Source organism: Pipistrellus kuhlii, unplaced genomic scaffold, assembly GCF_014108245.1.
Source record: "Pipistrellus kuhlii isolate mPipKuh1 unplaced genomic scaffold, mPipKuh1.p scaffold_m20_p_90, whole genome shotgun sequence".
Taxonomy (NCBI): Eukaryota; Metazoa; Chordata; class Mammalia; order Chiroptera; family Vespertilionidae; genus Pipistrellus; species Pipistrellus kuhlii.
The window spans coordinates 626,370-633,048 of NW_023425596.1; positions in this window are offsets into that span (position 1 = coordinate 626,370).

Here is a 6,679-nt window from a genome sequence, read left to right on the forward strand (position 1 = left end):
GGCCACTGGCTTCTGAGTTGCTGGAGAATCCTGGCAGCTGGCAGGCAAGGGGGAGATGAGAATGGATGAAACTCCCATGTGGAAATACCTGACATTTGAAGAACATCCAACAGAAAGCCACTTACCATGTCATTATCCTATATAATAAAATTCTAATATGCAAATTGACCAAACTGCAGAACGACTGGTTGCTATGACATGCATTGACCACCAGGGGGCAGACACTCAACGCAGGAGCTGCCTCCTGGTAGTCAGTGTGCTCCCACAGGGGGAGTGCTGCTCGGCCACAAGCTGGGCTCACAGCTGGCAAGCACAGTGGTGGTGGCAGGAGCCTCTCCCACTTCCAGGACAGCGCTAAGGGGGCGGGCCTAAACCAGCAGTTGGACATCCCCCAAGGGCTCCTGGACTGCAAGAGGGCACAAGCCAGGCTGAGAGACACCCCTCCTAAATGCACAAATTCGTGCACCGGGCCTCTAGTGATTAATCATAGCAGTAGCAGATCCGAACAGGTGCCCGTGTGCCAGCCACCAGACACTCTGCACCTCCTGTGATTCATATGGTATATTACCCACACAGGTTGCACATGGTGGGGTTGGTCTCCGAGGCAGGCTGCCTGAAATTTCTGTTTCCAATCACCCCACTTCCCTGTTGCTCCCTCCCTGAGGCCAAACCCCTAACCCATTTCTCTAGGGTCCCCCCACCTCTTATGCCAGATAAATATCATTGTGCACATGCACAGAGGATAAAAGGGAGGCTCAGAGAGGGCAAGTGCCTTGTCCAAGGTCACACAGCTACATGTGATGCCAACTCAAGTGCGCCCAAAGCCTGTATCACAGACCAGCACTGTCCCGTAAAATACAATGCGGTTAGGGATAAGTATAATCTGAGTGGCCAGATTATTAAGATCTCTGAGCACATAATAATCTGGCCATTCAGAGTGTGTGTGTGTGTGTGTGTGTGTGTGTGTGTGTGTGTACTAGAGGCCTGGTGCATGAATTCGTGCATGGGTGGGGTCTGGTCAGGGGGAGGGGACCCAGGTGGTTGGCCGGCCTGCCTGCTGGTCGAACTCCTGGTCGAGGGGACAATTTGCATATTAGCCTTTTATTATATAGGATACACACTGAGTGGCCAGATTATTATGCATTCAGAGATCATAATAATCTGGCCACTCAGTGTACATCTGCACTGTCCAATACATGTGGCTACTGAGCTCTGTAAATGTGGATAGAGTAACCGAGGAGGTGAATTTTATGTTGTATTTACCTTCCATTAATTTGAGTTTTAATTTAGAATACCACCTGGGGCGGTGGGCTGTGGAATCAGAGGTGCAACTCTGACTCCTTATTGTTAAAAATGAATAAATCGCCCGGCAGCGCCGTGAGCAGACCGCTGGCTGTGTTTGTGGCTGTTCCGGGTCCCAGCCCTGGTCTGTCCAGAGGCCCAGCTGTGCTTGGAAGCCCCTGTGATCTAACCAGCACCTTTCCCACCACTAGAAGAGATCATTGGATCATTGCGAGATGTTTTCACACAGCCCTCCCACTCCCCACTGCCAGCCACTTATCCTACCACATAGAAGCACAGTTTGCAAAATGTATTTAGTTAGGAAACTGAGATCTAGTGGAAAACCGCAGGTTTGCCTCTCAGAGTGTGTGTGGAGGAGGGGGCCCGTGGGGAGAGTCTCGGAGGGGAGGAGAGGGACCCATGAAAATGTGTGGGAAAGTCCCCTGCTCACTGCAGAGCATTAGACCAGCAATTCTGCAACTCTGGCCTCAGAGCCATTTCATATCCTTAAAATTATTAAGGACCCCGAAGAGCTTATTTTGCATGTGGGTTGTATCGATTGTTGTTATATTAAAAATTAAACAAAAATCATTGCAGCGTTTATTATTTCATTATAAAACAATGAAGTAACCCAAGAACACCACTCCTGGGATTGGAAACAGGCCCTCAAACAAAAACTTGTTCATAAATGTGCATAGCAGCGCTGTTCACAGTCACCAAAAAGTGGAGAGAGCCCAACTGTCCATCTGCAGATCAACGGCTACACACCATGAGGTACAGCCACACAACGCAATATAACACAACCACAGAGGCAAACGAAGCACGCATTCATGCCACCACATGGAGGAACCTTGAGAACATGATGTGAGTGAGAGAAGCCAGACCCCAAGGCCACGTATTGTAGGATTCCATTCATATGAAATCTCCAAAAGAGGCAAATCCACAGAGACAGGAAAGAGATCAGTGGTTGCTGGGGCCGGGGGCGGGGGCGGGGGAGAAGCACGAGTGACCGCTTAATGGGTCCAAGGTTTGCTCTGGGTGAGATAGGAATGTTCTGGAAACAGATAGTGGTGCTGGTTGCAGAGCATTGTAAATATGCTAAATGCATTTGAGCACCTAAAGCGGTTACAATGGTACAATGGTACATTTCATGTGTGCTTTGCCACAATAAAAAACAAAACAAAACAAAAAAAAAACACTTAAAATTCTTACAGGAAATGTTTGGCATTTCGTCGCTCTCCCTTGCAGAATTTTCAGGAACCAACAAAATTCATGAAGGGAAAGATGGGTGAATTGTTAGAGAGAAAAAAAATATTCTAACTGGTAAAAACTAGAACAATGACACTTGCTAATGCATGGTAAGTGGAGGGGGCCATGGCGGTAGGCATGGGCACCACTGCCATGGGGTTTTGCTGTAGAGAGAGATTGGACTCAAGTTCAAGTACAGCATGAGCAAATGCGAAGCTGTAGCCTAGGAGCAGGCGGGGCCAGTGGATGGAAAATTACTGAGAGGGAACATCATGCATAGGAGAGGATTCTGGGTAAACCCGCCTAGCAGGCCAGAGTGACCAGACTTTACCCCGGGGATGGTGGAAGAGGGGTGCTGGAGGGTGAGACCAACAAGCAGTTAGCATAATTATGTGCGAAGTCCTGTTAGAAGGCTAATGGACTTTGACATTCAGCAAGGGCCAAAAATCAGCATGATATTGCCCTGCTTTTGGCCAAATGTCTGAAGGCCATCCCCTAACCTGATAGTCCATCATTGTTTACCAAACTTTACCTTTGATATGCCTGGCAGTATTTCCCAAACTTTTGACATATGTGTACCCCTTCTATAATTTTCCTAACGCTGAATACCCCTCGTCCTCATGAGAACGTAGAATTAGGCGCAGCTAAGCATGGTGCAGTGCATATCCCCACCAAACTCCGGTGCAACGCGTACCCCCACCAAACTCTTCCTGTACCCCTGGGGGTACACGGACCACACTTTGGGAAACACTGGCTAAAGGGAAAATGTGCATTCTAGTAAATAAAAGCGAATGAGTGCTTGCCTTCAGAGAGCCTCTCAGCTAGAGAGTAAGGTCTCCATCTGGCTCCCCCATGCCTCAAAGTTATATTTCTTGTCTAGTGTATTCATTTGTGTGCAGCCCCTTCTCCAGACCTTGAACCCTAGCCAGACATGGATGTGGTGTTCACAGATGAGGTACCTGATCAGATCTCAAGGGTGGAGAGTTCTTGTTAACCTGACTTAGGAGAATTCTTGCTGAAATTTGGACAATGCAGAGATGAACACAGAAGTCCAAAAGTCAGAACCTACTTGGAAAAAAGTTCAGGGGATCCTGAGTTGAGTTTGACCAATGAGTGAATCTTTGTCAGTATCTAAAAATACTAGAGGTTCGGTGCATTAAAATTTGTGCATTGGGGTGGTGGGGAGGTCCCTCAGCCCAGCCTGCACCCTCTTGCAGTCTAGGAGCCCCTGTGGGAGCACACTGACCACCAGGGGGCAGCTCCAGCCCCACCTCCCCATTTCCCCTCTGCTACTGCTGTTGATCGCTGTCCCCTCCATCTGTCTGTTGACACCCATCTTGCCTGGCCTCCACTGCACACTGGTTGGCCCACCTCCCTCACCCCCTGCAACTGGTTGTCCCACCCTTTGGCTGATTTGCATATTAGGCTTTTATTATATAAAATTTATGCACTGGAGTGGGGGGTTCCCTCAGCCTGGCCTGCCCCCTCTCACAAACCAGGAGCCCTCAGGGTAGCAGGTGACCCGGTGATTGGGGAAGGCAGCACCCCATCACACCTCTGCTGCTGCCACTGCCAGCAGCGCAAGCCTAAGCCAGCCCTGGTTACCTGAGCCTCGGGCGGCCCTGGGTGGCTGGGCAGCCACCATCCAAGCCTTGCCTGTGCCTTGGGCCAGCCCTGGGCAGCTGAGGGGCTGAGGGTGGGTCTGGTCACACCATGCACTTGCCTGGGATGAAAGAACTGGGGGACTCTGGCAGGGGTGAGGGGACTCGGCACTGCCATCTTGTGGCTATGGGCGCCACCATCTTTGTGATGGCATGACGATCCATTTGCATATTCCCTCTTTATTAGATAGGATAATGATCAGGATGCTTTGGGCACCAATAATAGAAAGCACACACCACCACCTCACCCAATCCCATCACACTACCACCCCCCAGTTCCCTGCCTGGGATTAAACACTGGAGTGCCTGGTTTCCTTCCAGACATCATGAGTGGAATTCAGCTCTGCCCTCTGCTGTGTCTTGTTTTCCACCACATATTGGCATCATCCTCGGGCTGGGGCCAAGGGAGCTGCTGCGTTCAGGCATCGCAGCCAGATCTGAGCCTGGAGAAGCAGCCCGCCCCATCCTGAGGAAGCTTCCCTAGCAGCCTCCCCTCATGTCTCATTGGCCAATGCACCCACTCTTCAACCAATCCCTGGTCAGAAGCAGGGGACCGCCTGAGAGGCTCGGACCAATCAGGAGACAGGGAGAGAAGGGGATGAAGGCTGCAGGACAGGAGAGGGAAGCCCCGAATATTAGCAATGACTTTCTCTCTGGTTAATTGGAAGATGGATGACTTTTACCCTCTTTTTTTTTTGAGTCTAAGTTTCTATAATAAATCTATTCTTTAAAAAAAAAAAATGGAAATGGAACCAAAGTCATTCTTGGGACAGAGAGAGAAGATTCAGCAACTGAAAATTCAGGAAAGCTGGCTTTATGCACAGCCGGGCCCTGCTTACAGTGGCAATAGGGCCGCATTGGGGTCAGTGTTAGTTCAGACGCCTGGACACCCCGGGCCACACCGCCCCTCCAGGTGGCTCAAAGTCGAGATTTCTCTCTCTCTCTCCAGCCTGGGGGTTAGGGAAGGTGCTGGGATCTCCTACTATCTGATGTGCGTCAAGGACACATACGCACCTCCATTTGGTGTTCCCTCTTCCTGCAACAGAAATCTCCCCTGGCACTGCCCTCCCCTCCCCATCTCGCCTTTCCAACCCTCAATCTTAGGCAAACGCTATTTGACAGAACTCCCACGACAATGATGGAAATGTTTTATATCTTCTCTGTAAAATGTCATAGCCACGAGTCACGAGGGACTATTGAGCATCCGAAAGTGGCTGGTTTGGGGGAACTGAGTTTCTTAAGGCATTGATTTTTAAAAAATATATATTTTATTGATTTTTTACAGAGAGTAAGGGAGAGGGACAGAGAGCTAGAAACATCGACCAGCTGCCTCCTGCATAGCACCTACCCAGGCTATGCCCGCAACCAAGGTACATGCCCTTGACTGAAATTGAACCTGGGACCTTTCAGTCTGCAGGCTGATGCTCTATCCACTGAGTCAAACTGCTTTCAGCTGAAGGCATCGAATTTAATATTAAACTGGATATATATATTAAACTATATATATATTTGTCTTGTTGTTAATTCTCACCTGAGGATATTTTTCCCATTGGTTTTTAGGGATAGTGGAAGGAAGGGAGGAGGGAGGGGGAGAGAAAGAGAGAAGCATCACTGTGAAAGAGACACATCGATTGGTTGCCTCCCACACAAACTCCAACCAGGGCCAGGATCGAACCTGCAACACAGGTATGAGCCCTTGACAGGGAATGGACCCCGAATCCTTTGGTATGTGAGCGCTTCTCAAACCACCTAGACACGCCTTCCAGGGCAACATTTATGTTACAATAGCGATGTGGTATTAGCACAACCCTGGACTCCCCGTCACCCGGATTCTGTCCCAACAGACTGACCCCTCCCACTGCTCCAGCCACCCGCCCCCTCCCACAGGCTGCCCTCTCCCACGGCCCCAGCTTACCCAAGACTCAGCAGCTTCCTCAAAGCACTGAGAGCCTTTGCTGTTTACACTCACCTCACCCTGCCCTGCCCACCCACCCCACTCTGCCTCATCCCTTCTCCTACTCCAGCTCTCAGCTGCCCCCTCCTCCAGGAAGCCCTCCCTGCCCCTCAGCTGAGGGAAGCATCCCTTTGGGTTCTCCCAGCCCCCGAGCTCCTCCATCCCAGTGCTGAGCACTCCGTACCATCCTTATCTGGAGATGGGTCTGCCCGCCCCCCCCACACACACACACACACGCAGACATGGGAGCCCCTCTGTGGACTGAGAGCAGGGCAGGAGTCGCCTGAATCATCACTGTTACCGGCACCACCCAGCCTGGAACTGGCATAGGGAGTGTGTGTTGAAATGAATGAGTAAATGAATGAATGAATGAATGCTTTTGAAAAGCCCTGCTAAGAGCTTTAGAGTGAGCTGGCCACACATCCAATCCCATCTCCCTCTTCCGGAAGACCTGCCATTCTCCTTATCCTCAGTTTCCTCATCTCTAAAATGGGAAACGTTGCCCTAACGGGTTTGCATCAGTGGATAGAGCGTT